Below are 14,958 nucleotides of genomic sequence, written 5' to 3'. Positions count from 1 at the left end.
CCTGACATCCAGAGGTCCTGAGAACACCTGCCAACTGCATTGGCTCTCTAAGGCTACCATTAGAAAGCATCCTAAACCGGTGACATGAAGACATCAAGACTGTATTTTCTCACCATGCTGAAAGTAACCAGCCCAAAGTCAAACTGATGTCTGGCCACGCACACCTCGTCCTGAAGGCCACAGGGGATATTTTGCCTTGGTTTCTCGGCATTTTCAGCAACCGTCAGTGTTTCTGGCAGAGGCCTGTTCCAAGCTCTATCTCCATCGTTATGGGGTGTTCTCTCTTCTTATCAAAATGTTGCTCTTCTTAAAAAGCTGCTTATCAGCTTGAATTAAAGGTCCAATCCAACCCAGGGTGCTTTCATCTAAGCCAACTGCATCTGCAGAAGCTCATCTAAAACAGTTAGGAGAATGCAGAGGTGAGCATGTGTAAGAATGACAAACCTACATTTATGAAGCATTCATTTTTTTAATAAAAGGAATAAAGAATCTATTTCCAAATGGGGGTTGAGACTTCTAGCTATCTTCCCTCCCCTCAACATTTTTTTTTTTTTGCGTGGTGGCGGCTAGAAACGGGGAGGCACAATTCAACCCACCTACTTGTCAGTTTGTAAATCTCCATCTCAGAATCTGTATTCCAGGGTCTCTGATCTGGAACAGGACCCAAACCTTAGTTTTCTTAGGGTTCTGAATCCAGACCCACTGCCCCCACTGCCCACCCCTGAAGTTTTTCAGTACTCACACCCCCCTGGAAGGCCCCTCCCCAGTGGGAGTTTCCCTTCCTCTAGATATCAGAAATGCGTCTCCACCTTGGATTGCCTTTTCCCTTTCATGGATTAGCTGGTAATAACTGCTTGCTGTGGCCCCTGTAAATCTGCATTCACAACTCCCGACTTATTTGGTGTGTAGTTCATTAGTATTGGTGTAATTACCAAAGCAAGGATAGCCAATGGAAATGGATGTGTCTGTTCACAGTGTGGAACAGAAAAGTTCATCCATGCCTGTATCTCCAGGAAAGGTTAGGGCAGAGGACCAGAAGATGAAAAATGTTCTGAGTGTGCCAAGGTAGAGGAGAAAAAGAATGGTTTTCCTTAAAGATGCAAGTTTTTGCTTTCTTGAAAAAAGTCATTCTTGTAGACTATAGACCGAACACAATGGCCAGTCAATGCCTCTAGTGCAAACTACAACACTCAAAAGGAAAGAGAGAACAGAAGGGAATGCCCTGCCACAGCGGTGGGGTGGGGTGGATGGGCAGGGGATGGGGGTGCTGGGAGGGATACCGGGATCTTTGGTAGTGGAGAATGGGCACTGGTGGAGGGATGGGTACTCGATCATTGTATGACTGAAACTCTAGCACGAAAGTTTGTAAATCTGTAACTATACCCACGGTGATTCACTAATAAAAAAATCAATAAAATAAAATAAAATCTGAAGGGTTTAAAAAAAAGTCACTCATGCTTACAGTGCTGGAGAGCTAATACAGGAGTTAAAGTGCTTGCTTTGCATGTGATAAACCCTGTTTTGATCTCTGGTACCACATGTGGTCTTCTGAGCACCCCCAGGAGTCCTGCTTGTGCATAGATCCTGGAGTAAGCACCTGCAACAGCCTGGTGTGGCCAAACCCCCACCCTTCACCCCCACCCCAACCCCTGATCAAAAGTAATTTTGACTAATTAAAGGACATTTAGAAAATATAGACGAATAGATTCAAAAATAATTCTATCTACCCCAAGCCCAATTATTTAAAATAAATGTATTCCACTCCCCCTTTGTAAATTTATTTTGGTGGTGCCGGGGATGGGACCCAGGGCTTCACTCATGTGAACATTCACTCACTGTGAACATTCGGGGGTGGGAAGTTCATTTTCTTTCTCTTCCCAGATGCTCCTTCCTGTCTCCATCCCTTTGCAGACTCCAGGCCTCTCTGGGGCCTGTCCTTCTCCCCATTGTTCCCATGGCTGATCCTGTGTCCCAGACCTGGGAAAGCAGCTTTTCCACCAGAGGGATCCTGAAGGCTCACTTCAAGATATGAGTCTACTCTCAGACCAACCTCTTTAAAGTTTCTCCTCAAGCTGGGCATCTGTGTTTTCTCAGATGTTTATTGCCTTGTTTATGTCTCTATTTTTTCCCTGCCTCTTCCCGAGGCAGCCGGAAACGGGTCTGCTTTGTGCATCATCAGGGACTCTGCTCCTGGCAGAGTGCCTGCTACCTGGGGCCCCTAACAGAGTCCCCACGCATGTGTGCAGAGGGCCATCAGGGGGTTCTGGAAGTAGAGTATTCATCAGAGGTGTTTCCTCCGCCTGTCCTGTGTTGGGGGCATGCAAAGCACTTGCACTGTCCAAGAAGGAAGTGTTACCCCTCCACTCATGGCTTCTCTGAGTTTGCATGGCCTTTCCAGAGCCAATGCACTGCAGCCAGAGGAGGAAGAATTTCCCCACTTACGACATTTCACCTGGTGAGAAAGAAATGCAGACGACTGATCAGAAGAACACGCAAAGGGAGATTCTGTGAACTGATGGACATCATCGGGTGCTATGAGAAGGACTAAAAGCTCATTAGTCATTTTTTTTTTTTTTTGGCTTTTTTGGGTCGCACCCGGCGATGCTCAGGGCTGATTCCTGGCTCTGCACTCAGGAATCACTCCTGGCGCTGCTCAGAGGACCATATGGGATGCTGGGAATCTAACCTGGCTTGGCTGCATGCAAGGCAAACGCCCTACCTGCTGTGCAGCCCCCTCTCAGCCCCCTCATTAGTGATTTTTATTGAAGATGGACAGTTTCTTCCCCTGGGGCTGGAAGTCCTGGGGGTCACAAACAAACTCACTTCAGACTTTGTGTGTGGGCTGGTTCTTCTTTCTGAACTGCTTTTATCCCACACATTTCTAGGTATTCAGAGTGATTATGGGTCAAACGGACCAAAGTCAGTTTTGAATTCAGCTGTGATCTTCTTTGCGGCACCTGGTTTGTACAAAGAGAAATATTAAATGAGGTGAGCACTTCATTTCAGTGGTTTGATAAGCACTTAAGCATAATGTCTGCTAAGAAAGTCAAATATTGACTAAAGCTAAAGTAAATATTTCTTAAATTAGCAGCAGCATGACTGGTTAGTCATAAGAATGGAATAAACAGATGGTGACTATGGAAAACGTGAGAACTATACAAAAGAAATTTAATAAACCTTCTACCTGATAATTGGTGTCAGATAAATTGCAGGGGGCATACCTAGCAGTGCTCAAGGATTACTCCTGGATCTGTGCTCAGAAATGACCCTTGGCAGTGCTCAGGGGGCCATATATGCTGTGCCTGGGATCGAATCAGAGTCAGTTGCATGCAATAAAAGTGCCTAAACTTCTCACCTCCCCAGTCCTAACCTACAATACCTTTCACTTTGGAAACTGAAACTGAGAGCTCTGAGAGAAAAAACTCTAGTTCTGCTTTCTGGGCAGGGGTTAGAGTTTAGGATGGAAACATCCGAAATATGATGGTGGGAAGGTATAATGGTGGGATTGGTGTTTGAATATTAAACGTAATCAAATATTGTGAACTTCTTTATAAAATAAAATAAAATAAAAACAATTAGGATGGAGCTATAATGCCCGTGTGTGCACTCTTCAGGTTGAATTTTACTCCCACCCTCCATCTATATATATCTATATTTATCTCTATCTCTCTCTATCTCTATCTCATCTCTCAAAGTCCTGAGCCCCCAGTACTTCAGAATGTGACCTTGTTTGGAGGTGGGATACATTTGCGGATGTAATTAGGTTAAAATGAGATGATTAGCCTAAATCCTTATCTAAGATGACTGAGGTCCTTATCAAAAGGGGAATGTGGGGGCTGGAGTGATAGCACAGGGGTTAAGGTACTTGCCTTGCGTTTGGCTGACTCCAGTTTGATCCCTGTAATCTCATACCGTGCCCCGACAACTCCAGGAGTGATTCCTGAGTGCGGAACCAGGCCTAGGCCCTGAGTCCCAGGTGAAAGCGTCTGCAGTTTCTCAGTGCCCCTGGCTGTGTGGCCCCCCACAGGAATTCCATTTTTAGTTGCTACTGGGAATGGCGACATACAGACTGGACACAATTTTTCTGGGGCCCCTTGAGTGACTTTTAATCAACTTAAATAAGAGGAACATATTCGTATCTCTATTTTATTTATAGAGATTTATGAGTATGCATTGATAGGCCGTGGAGACTAAAGCCTGACAGTGGGCTCTGGCCCTAGGATGTCCAGGTTCAAATCCCACATCTGCCTCTTACTAGGCCCGTCACTGCCGCAAGTTCTCCAACCTTTCTGAGCCTCAAGGTCCCTCCTATGTAGCGTGCGTGCATGTGTGTGTGTGTGTGTGTGTGTGTGTGTGTGTGTGTGTGATAATCCTTCCCGCCAAGCAGAGGCGTGATGGGAAGTCAGAGTACACATCAAGCATACCTCGAGTCCCCAAGGAAAGACGGCTGAGAGCACCATCCCCCTTCCCTTGATGCTGGAGCTTCAGAGATGAAGACGCAGGAGATTCGCTCCCCCTTGCTCCTCATTACAGGGCAGAACCCAGAGCCCTGGAGTCTCTGCTCCTGGCACTTAGCTGATTGCTTCCTTGTTCATGGTTGCCGGGAAGCTCTGGATGAAACAACCCAGCAAGAGACCTCAGCCAGGACATGGTCCTGAGCCAGCAGCCATGCAGAGCCAAGACATCCTCCCCAGCCAACTGCCCAGTCACCCAGGGCCGGCAGTAGGGCCTTGTCCCCAGAGCCCCAACCCCTCTTTCTGCCCATGCCAGGTCACCTGAGACCCCATCCATCCCCATCCCATGGGATCAATGCTCTTTGTGTCCAGGATGGGAGGGGGTACGAGTTCCTCCAGAGTCCTCCCAGATGCACCTTCTGAGGAGGGTGGGAACCATTCACTCTCCAGGGCCCCCTTTTTTTTTGACAGAGAATTTTGTTTTATTTCTGCTTTTAAAAAATTGGTAGTTGCAAATTATTGGTAAGATGTGAATCACTTAGGAAATTATCTGCCACACAGGTAGTGGGAGGGTGTGGGAGGGGGGTACACAGGGGGTTTTGGTGGTGGAAAATGTGCACTGATGAAGGGACAGATGTTTCATCACTGTATGACTGAGGCTTAAACCCGAAAGCTTTGTAACCGCTTTCACGGTGATTCAATAAATACATTTATAAAAAATAAAGTGAATCACTTAGCATGTTTTTTGGATTTTATACATTAGATATTTCTTTCTTTTCTTTTTATCGAATCACTGTGAGATAGCCCTTTACAAAGCTGTCCATGATTAGGTTTCAGTCATACAGTGTTCTAGCACCCATCTCTTCACCAGTGTACATTTCCCAACACCAGTGTCCCCAGTTTCCCTTCCATCATCCCCACCCCTATCCTTACCCTCCTCTTTGGCAGGTGCCTATCTCTGTTTCTCTCTCTCTCTCCTTTTGGGCATTGTGGTTTGCAATACAGATACTGAAAGTTTGTCATGTATATCTCTTTGCCTAGTCTCAGTTTTTGTCCAGCGTGATCATTTCCAACTATTATTGTCATGCTGGTCCCTTCTCTATCTTACCTACCTCCACTGCACACACTCTTGACTTGTAGTAGATGCCAGCCATTCACCAGTCCCATAGCCCTTGTTTTCCCTGGCATGTTTTTACTCTTTTTCGAGAGTTTTAGTTCCTAGACCCTAGATTTTTTTTGATGAGATTACATGGTGCTGGGGGCACTTTGTGGGTGTGGGTGTGACTGCCAAGCTACTGGAAAACTGGAGACCTGGGGGGAGGAGGCCCAATCCTGATCCAAGTGGGCCTGGAGCTCTCAGTCACAAGTTCCTGTCTACCTCTGTGCTAAAGGCCCTAACTGCATTTTTTTTTTTTTGCTTTTTGGGTCACACCCGGTGATACTCAGGGGTCACTCCTGGCTGTGCACTCAGAAATTACTCCTGGCGGTGCTCAGGGGAACCATATGGGATGCTGGGAACCGAACCTGAGTTGGCAGCGTGCAAGGCAAATGCCCTACCTGCTGTGCTATCGCCCCAGCCTTGCTAACTGCATCTTTTGATCTCTTTTGAGATTTATGGGTCTCTGAAATAAAGCCAATAAATGATCTTATAAAGCTGAGCCAGAGGTGGTTTGTGGGTGTGTCTCCCACATACCTAACTTTTGGCCACTTCATTTCTTGGTAAACTTGGCCCCAAGTTGTTGGGGTCTGGCCAAAGGCACAGCAGCAATTTTGGAGTACCTGAAAGTCTGAAGGCACCATCATGCTGCTGAAGCACTCACCCCACAGGTACAGGTCTTTTTAAATATTTTTTTCTATATTATTGAATCACCGTGAGATAGTTACAAGCTTTCATGTTTGGGTTACAATCACACAATGATCAAACACCCACCCCTCCACCAGTGCACATTCACCACCACCCCTTTCCCATACTCCCCCTGCCTCCATGGCAGACAATATTCCCCATACTCTCTCTCTACTTTTGGGCATTATGGCTTGCAGCACAGACAGTGAGAGGTCATCATGTTTGTTCCATTATCTACTTTTGGCATGCATCTCTCGTCCCAAGTGGTTCCTCCAGCCATCATTTTCTTAGGGATACCTTCTCTATTCCATCTACCTTCTGCCCTCCTCTCATGAAGCAGTCTTCCAGCTACGGGGCAATCCCCCTGGCCCTTGTATCTACGGTCCTTGGGTGTCAGCATCATATTATGCTACCCTATACTCCACAAATGAGTGCAATCCCTCTATTTATGTCCCTCTCTTTCTGACTCATTTCACTTAGCATGACACTTTCCATGTTTATCCATTTATACACAAATTTCATGACTTCATCTCTCCTAACAGCTGCATAGTATTCCATTGTGTAGATGTACCAAAGTTTCTTTAACCAGTCATCTGTTTTAGGGCACTCAGGTTGTTTTCATATTTTGGCTATTGTGAACAGTGCTGCAATGAATATATAGGTACAGATGTCATTTCTACTGTGCTTTTTTGCATCCTCAGGATATATTCCCAGAAGTGGTATTGCGGGGTCATATGGAAGCTCAATTTCTAGTTTTGGAAGGACTGTCCATATCGTTTTCCAGAAAGGACCACAGGTATAGGTTGACCTGCTGGCGGCACCATACCCCCATATTTAGTCTTTTAATAACCTAGTATTGTAATAATAAATCATTTGTGCCATACTTATTAAAAGTTATATGTTCTGCTCTGGGAATATAGCTAGCTGGATTCTTTTTGAGTGGTAGAGTGCTTTCCTTGCATGTGTGAGGTTCTCTGTTAAATCTCTGACAACAGACACACACACACAAGCACAACACAAGCACACACGTGACTATACTCAAGGTAAGGGGAATTACATTTCGCTCTTTTAGGGAGAAACGTGAATTTGAGAATTTCCTTTTAAGAAAGTCTGGGGTGTTTCCTGCCAGTCACGTCAGGGAAGTGGCTGGAGAGAAATCCTCTCTGTGTGGGTTATTGAGTGAGGTGAATACTACACTTTCTAGAAACTTGTCAGTAAGAAAGAATTAGCTTTGTTTTTGGAGGAGGAAGACATTTTAAACTACTATAATACTTTTGTTTGTACAGGGTCTGTATCTTTATGTTTCCATCACTGTATCACTGTATCACTGTCATCCCATTGCTCATTTATTTGCTCCAATGGGCAACAGTAATGTCTCAATTGTGATACTTGTTACTGTTTTTGGCATATCAAATACGCCACAGGGAGCTTGCCAGGCTCTGCCTTGCAGGCGAGGCACTCTCAGTAGCTTGCCAGGCTCTCCGAAAGGAATGGAGGAATCGAACCCCGGTTGGCCGCATGCAAGGCAAATATTAATAATCTGAATTTAATATGGGTTACATACATTTGAAATTAGAAATGCGTTGCTCCTATATAAATAAATAGCTCCCACAGGAAATGGGGCAATTTCACAGAAACCTATTTTATTGTTTTATCTGTGGTACAGTATGTTCCCTGTGGTACAGTGAGATTGTGGAATTCACCATCCTTATTGTGTGGGAGATGCCAGCAGGTTAGACTCATTGCTCATTGCCACAAAGCATCCCTCTGGAGAGTGTTGAGGACAAGCAGTGCCCTCAGCAAGTAGATCCATTCATCAAAAAGCATCCAGTGGTGCATGGAGTACACTCAGGTTGTTCTGTGAGATAATACTTTCTGAGAAGTCTGACTTACCATCAGCTGGAGTACTTCTCCTGAACTGCAAGTAGAAATTATGTGGGTGTGGGTCCCTTTGAAAATTGTGCCTGAGCAGAAGGAATGCTGGGCAATGGAAGAAGAGAAGGAGTGGGAGGGAAGCAAAATTACCGTGAAGACTTTCTGCACTGGTGTTTTGGTTTTCACAGCTGTATGTATGGAAAAGTAGGTTTTACTTTACCTTTTTTCTTTTTTTTTTTTTTTATTTGGTGAGGGGCACACCCCACAGTGCTTAGGTCTTATACCTGACTATGCACTCAGGGATAACTCCTGATAGGGGTATTAGGGATCAAAGCTGAGTTGGACACGTGCAAGATAAGCACCTAACCCACTGTATTTTCTCTCCAGCCCCTTATTGTTCCTTTTTTTTGTTGTTGGTTTTTTTTTGGCTTTTTGGGTCACACCTGGCGATGCACAGGGGTTACTCCTGGCTCTGCACTCAGGATTTACCCCTGGCCGTGCTCAGGGGACCATATGGGATGCTGGGATTTGAACCCGGGTCGGCCGCGTGCAAGGCAAACGCCCTACCCACTGTGCTATCTCTCCAGCCCCTTATTGTTCCTTTTATGAAAATAAAATTGAGGCTTCCCTGCTTTTTTTTTTTGAATTAAATAGATTTTATTTAGAGGTTTCTGAGGGAAGGAGGAAGGGATAAGTGGGAGAGAGAATAGTGAAATAACACGCTCATGAGAGAACACGGGCTTCTCCAAGGGTGGTGGAAGCCCCTACACTGAACTGAACTTTAGACACAAAGGTATGAAAGCATGAAAGTACACATCTCAAGAGGGGAGATGTGGGTGACACATGTGCTCGGCCACGTGGGCACAAGCATCACATGGGCTCAGGCAGCATATGCGCCGAGGCTTCCTTGCTTTTAAATAAAAGTATACTAAAGTGTACTACTTACCCAAATAATATAATAATAGTAATAATAATAACAATAATAATAATTAACTATAACAAAAGTATCACATTGAGTACCATGAGGAAGCCGGTTCAAGCTGACCTGAGGGTTGATTGTGCATATCAGTTCCCCCCCTCCCATTCTGTGTTCAGTGATGTCAATTTGGTGATCCGAAATCATCTATACTGGGAGTCTTTGCATTATGGAGATCAACAAATATTAAAGATCCTCCCCACCCCACTATGTGCGAGTTTGGGGAAAACTGAGGGCAAATAGAGATGCTTGACCAAGGTATTTCATAGAAATATTCACCCAGATAGTGATACAAGAAAAAACAACCTTTAAATTGCTGATCAAGTAATTATTTTAAAAAATTATTTTACATTTTGCGTGTATGATGGGTTATAGTATCAATGTGGGGTGAAGTTTGGATTAAATTTTGACTTAGAGGCTCATTGAAGAGATGGTGGCAGAAAGGAGCAGTGGGTTTGACCAGAAATCCACCTGCCTATGTTGGTCAGTCTCTGGGTCTCTCAGTGCAGCTGCTAGCGGAGTAATTTCCTTTTTCATCTTGACTTCCTGCTTTTTTTTTTTGTGAATTTGGTTAAAACGGAGAAAGTTATATGACTTTCTCAGTCTGAGAGGAGGAAGTGGGCTGTTTGGGGAACAGGATAGGGGATTTTTTTTCTCTGGAGGAACTCAAGGGGTAGCATACTTGAAAACTGAGAGACGGGGCTCCCTTTGAAAAGGGAGAAGAGATGGGAAGTGAGGAATGTTTGGGATCTAGATCTATAACATTTTAATATCAAATTCTTTCACTTCAAAGAAAACCATCTCTGCCTCTTTGGATTCTGAGAAGTCTGTAGTGGTTTTTAATTTTTTTTTTACCTTCTGCAAGTCCAGGTCTGTGGCCGTTTTCTAGGGACTAGAGATGTGAGTGACTCTTTGTTCAGGGTTTCCCATTCCTACCAGTCCTAAGTCTACTTCGGAATTCAGGTCAGACAGAAAAGCCTCAAGTCTTGTCTGCCCAGGCTCACAGGGAAGAGAAGAACCTGGACTGACTCAGGTGGAAATTGTGGGTTTCCGTTACTAAAAGTTTTCATGCCCTTTTTGAAGACTTTGCTCTGCTTTTCAAAGACTGCACTTATCACGTAGAATGCAAATTACTTTAGGGACTCTTACAGTAGTCACTGTTAACACGGGTAGCTTCACTCAAGACTTCAGTTACTTTTCCCTGAGAGTATTTGCTTGCAGGTCTTTTGCTACTTTTGCTATACATTGAGAATTAGAATATGCCTTCAGAATCTAAGGAGTATATCTAAGAAATTGATCCAGAGGGCACTTTTGGGCTCTTGGGCTGGAAATCCAGTATATTTTATGTATTTATTAATTTTTTCTATTTATTTCCTTTGCTGTTCAGTGATCTTAATTACTGCAAAAGTACCCATGAAGCTACTATCTGAAAAAAAAACCCTAAGATATTTATCATAAACTTATTTGCTTATGTATGTATGTTTTTATGAATGGAAGTTGTGTGTACAGAAGTTTTATGTATGGAAGACTGCTTCCAAGCAATACTTAGGGACCTGGACCCACTCCTGACAATAAATATAAAGCCTGCCAGGCCAGACAGTGCAGTGCTCAGGATAGTGATGGGATATTGCTCAGCTTTAACAGTACTGGGGCCGCTAGTGTTGCATCTGACATTGCTGGGAGCTTCCAGGTTCTATCAGCTCTACCAGCAGTGCTGGGGGTAGGAGGGCAGGGGGAAGGTGTATGGAGATAGGGATTAAACCCAGGGTATTTTACATGCAAAGAATATGCCCCTGACCCTTAAGTTCTCTCCCTGGTGCCCATAATTTAAATTTAGCCATGTGGTTACCTTGCTTTTAACTCACCCCTTTCAACCTTTTCACCCCAGTCATAGTTTTCATTCTGAACCCGATTACTAACTCCCTTGATTTTCTTTTTGCAAAGTTTTGTTGCAGCAAACCGAGTTTTAATAAGGTGAGAAAATTAGAGGCAGGGCCACAGAATGATCTGTTCTAGGAGCTGAACAAAAATGAATGGGTTACATATATCACAAAGCTATGAACTGAACAGAGCAAGGGAGCAAATCTGATCAGTTTTGCTTGAATAGAGAAAGGGTCACAGACACCACTAGGAAATGTCTGTAATGAACTTGAACTGTATCCGTCACTGATTGAACCAATTATTGTACATGCTAGCAACCATTGTGTAAGTTAAATAAAAAATTTTCTTCTAGAAGCTATGTAACCTATAACTAGTGTATAAGAACTCTTTGTGACTGTATCTGAAACTTGATCTTTTTCGGTGATAGCCAGATCGAGTCTGCATGCATAAGTAAACCGAGATAAACTCTTATCTCTTCAGTGCCAATCTGTTTCTTGGTCAGATTCCTATAACTAAAAGTTATAGATATTTGATAGTAGTTGTCTTGTGCTTTATAATATTTACAAAATCTGTTGGCAATAGGTTTTTAGGTTATTTAATTGTGATTGTCAGAAAAAAAGGAGATAACAGGATCAAAATGGAGTCACTTATGCTAAGGACCTCCTCGTCAAACTAAGACTTAATGCCTGACTTAATTGCAATTTCAACTCCTCCCAGAATATAATCTTATAACCAGTCCGTCTGGAATTTCTTGTTCAATCTAAGCAAGATAGTCTGCCTAATAGAGCCTTCCCAGCCCAAGGGAAGGTGACCTTGCTTGAAACAAGCTTTCTCCCTTCCTTATTTTTCCCACTCCTTTCTGTATACCTGCTTCTGTCTATATACCCACTCGGATCCTTAAAAGCATTCAATTTGTTCAGCTCTTGAAGACCCTTTCTGCTTGGTGGCTGGCATCCTGGCTGGGATTCATCAATTATTTAATTATGCCAGTTAGACCGTTACATTTACTTGGTTGAGTTTTAAAATGAGATTTACCCAGTTATTTAGTTCATTTATTTTTCTTGCTACCTAAACATTTATTGAGGTTTTTTACATTTTTAAGAAAAATGAATTTAAATTAAAGAAAACACAATGCTTTGTTGAAAGAATCATCGTGTTTTAGCAGGTTATTATATTATTATTTTTTTTGCTTTTTGGGTCACACCCAGCGATGCTCAGGGGTCACTCCTGGCTCTGCACTCAGGAATTACCCCTGGCCATGCTCAGGGGACCATGTGGGATGCTGGGAATCGAACCCGGGTTGGCCGCATGCAAGGCAAATGCCCTACCCGCTGCGCTATCACTCCAGCCCTTAGCAGGTTATTTTTTATAATAAATCATAAATTTATTTTAAAACAAATTTTAAGATTTTTATGAACCCCCATACCACATTCAGTTCTGTGGCCCAATACAGGGTTGCAATCCACAGATTACATCAAGGAGACAATTCTCTTTAAGTTACAATTTTGTAATTATGCTGAAAATCATTGCTCAAGTTTTTAAAAATTGTAATATACTAAGTACTTCACATGACATTATCTTTCTGAAAAGGGGTCAACATAATAACTAGGACTTTAGGAAGAAAGAAAGTTCACTCAGTTAACAAAATGAGTCAGTGACCTAACAATATGAACCTTCAAAATAATTACCTTTGTCCAACCTACAAGGATAAATAAATTGATAAAAAAATAGCTTATATACTTTTTTTTTTAGCAGTGTTGGGTGTCAAACCCAGGAACAGGTTAAATGCTTTTATAATTTTACATTAAAAAAATCAAATGAGTCTTCTTTGATATTGTTCAGTGCAGTTATTATATAAGCAAAGAGTTGCAAGAAAAGACAGCTTAAATTCTGATAATGATTCTATTATTTCTAAATTCTTCCACAAAAGGGCATTCATAATGTTTAAGTAACTTTTTTAAAAAAGTCAGCCCTAATGCTAAAGCTATAACACAATTTTTAAATATTGCCAATATAAGCACAATGAAAACATCTTACTTAAATGAAACAAGAATAATAGTTCACTGGGGAATATATCCAAGCGATTTTTTTCTCTCCATATCTATTCAATGATGATATTTTCTGGGCTAATTTCTAAACAAATGCACATTTTAAAAAGATAACAAAAGTCATGTTTTGCCCAGGACTACTACTGTACACAAACCATACAGATTGTTTTTTAGCAGATACTAGCTTCTAACGGCAAAATGCTACGTTGTGAGCTTGTCCAACTAGGTGTTTCTCATCTCCCTGCAGAATGTGGCAGCACACAATGTTGGGACCCTTTGTCACCACCATTTCTCTTCTCACAGTGGTTTCACTGTGATAGCACATTCATGTCCTTAAGATGCAAGGCCTAACAAAAAGCCTCCCACAAATCCACTGGATATCACGATGTTCTGTTTGATAAATTCTGTTGCTTCTTCAATTATATTATTGATATCAGGTGCTGCTTTATTTGCTCGTTTCTTTATCTGTCGATTTGCTTTGTTTACGTCTTTTTCAACTCTTTTCCAGTCAACCTGAACTGTGACTGGCGATCTGAAGGAGAAGAAAGCCACCACCGACAGCAGTTGCTACAAGTTTTCCAACTTTCTGGAACAAAAATCTCGCTCACCAGCCAGTCACTCCACCCATTACAATCTGGGTGGCTACAGAGTATTTTTCTACCATAGGTCCGGAACTATGACCAAACACTCGATTCCACCAGTGATGTCTTCTTGCATATTCAGTTAAATCCAATACTTCAAAAGATTCATCATCACTTTCATATTCTTGGGGAGGGGGGTTCCGGGTCGCCATGATACCGCCAGCGGCCAGCTCTGAAGGTGGTCCCCCTGTTTTAGCAAATTAAACAACAGTATTAGATAATTTTTTAGTGGAAGGTATTGCCCTACTCCTCCAAACAGGCTTTGTACAATCTTTTGCTTTTGCTTTTGAATGTGCTTGGTGGGGGGTGGGCTATACCCGCCTCTGTGCTCAGGAGTCATCACTCCTAGTGGTGTTGAGGGAACATATGGTGTCAGAAATTGAACTTAGCCTTCCTGCATGCAAAGCATGTGTTCAGTTTGTTAGGATATTCCCCCAGCCTTATCTTTTTGGAATCTGATTTTAAAAATCCCGTGTTGATACCTTAATGCATTTCCTAAAATATGTTCTTGTTCAGTTTTCTGGTCAATAAGTCAAACCTAAAAAGGTATTATGTAAAATGTAACATGCCAAAAATAACTTGGAAGGTAGCATAAAAACATCAGGCTTTGCATGATTTGTATAAAATTTACATTTTAAGGATATCAAGGAATCTTTGCATTTTCCACTTGATTATGCTTTGCAAAGTATGGTTCATCTTACAGAAGCTAAGCATTTAGCATTTTTTCTCTCCTAAACCTACCCTAGACCCTTAGAGGAAAATTTCTCTAAATACTTAGGTTTATTACACAGAGGTCTATGAATTAAGCAGATGCATGAGAGATTAGCAAGAGGCAAGAAAAAAATTTAATCATGGAGTCAAAGAGCTGGTTTAATTTTGGACTTGGGCCAGAGAGACAACTCAGTGGGATGAATGCATGCTTTGCATACAGAGAACTGGAGATGGTTTAATCCAAGGCATCACATGTTTCCATAAGCACCAGCAGAAGTGACACCCCTTCTTCCTCACTCCCAGCACACAGTGCCAGAAGTAGCAGTATCAGGTATGATATCCAAAAGACAAAAATGAAGACAAAAATTTGGGAGCTTCTATACTTCCTTCCTTCCTTCCTTCCTTCCTTCCTTCCTTCCTTCCTTCCTTCCTTCCTTCCTTCCTTCCTTCCTTCCTTCCTTCCTTCCTTCCTTCCTTCCTTTCTTTCTTTCTTTCTTTCTTTCTTTCTTTCTTTCTTTCTTTCTTTCTT

General features: G+C 42.6%; 1 pseudogene; it reads right to left on the bottom strand.

The window, feature by feature from the left end:
* Positions 1-13,336: 13,336 nt before the first annotated feature.
* Positions 13,337-13,887, bottom strand: LOC101554204 (FUN14 domain-containing protein 1-like; annotated as a pseudogene).
* Positions 13,888-14,958: the final 1,071 nt, after the last annotated feature.

Source organism: Sorex araneus, chromosome 4 (genome assembly GCF_027595985.1).
Source record: "Sorex araneus isolate mSorAra2 chromosome 4, mSorAra2.pri, whole genome shotgun sequence".
Taxonomy (NCBI): domain Eukaryota; kingdom Metazoa; phylum Chordata; class Mammalia; order Eulipotyphla; family Soricidae; genus Sorex; species Sorex araneus.
This window is presented reverse-complemented; position numbering and strand designations above follow the sequence as displayed.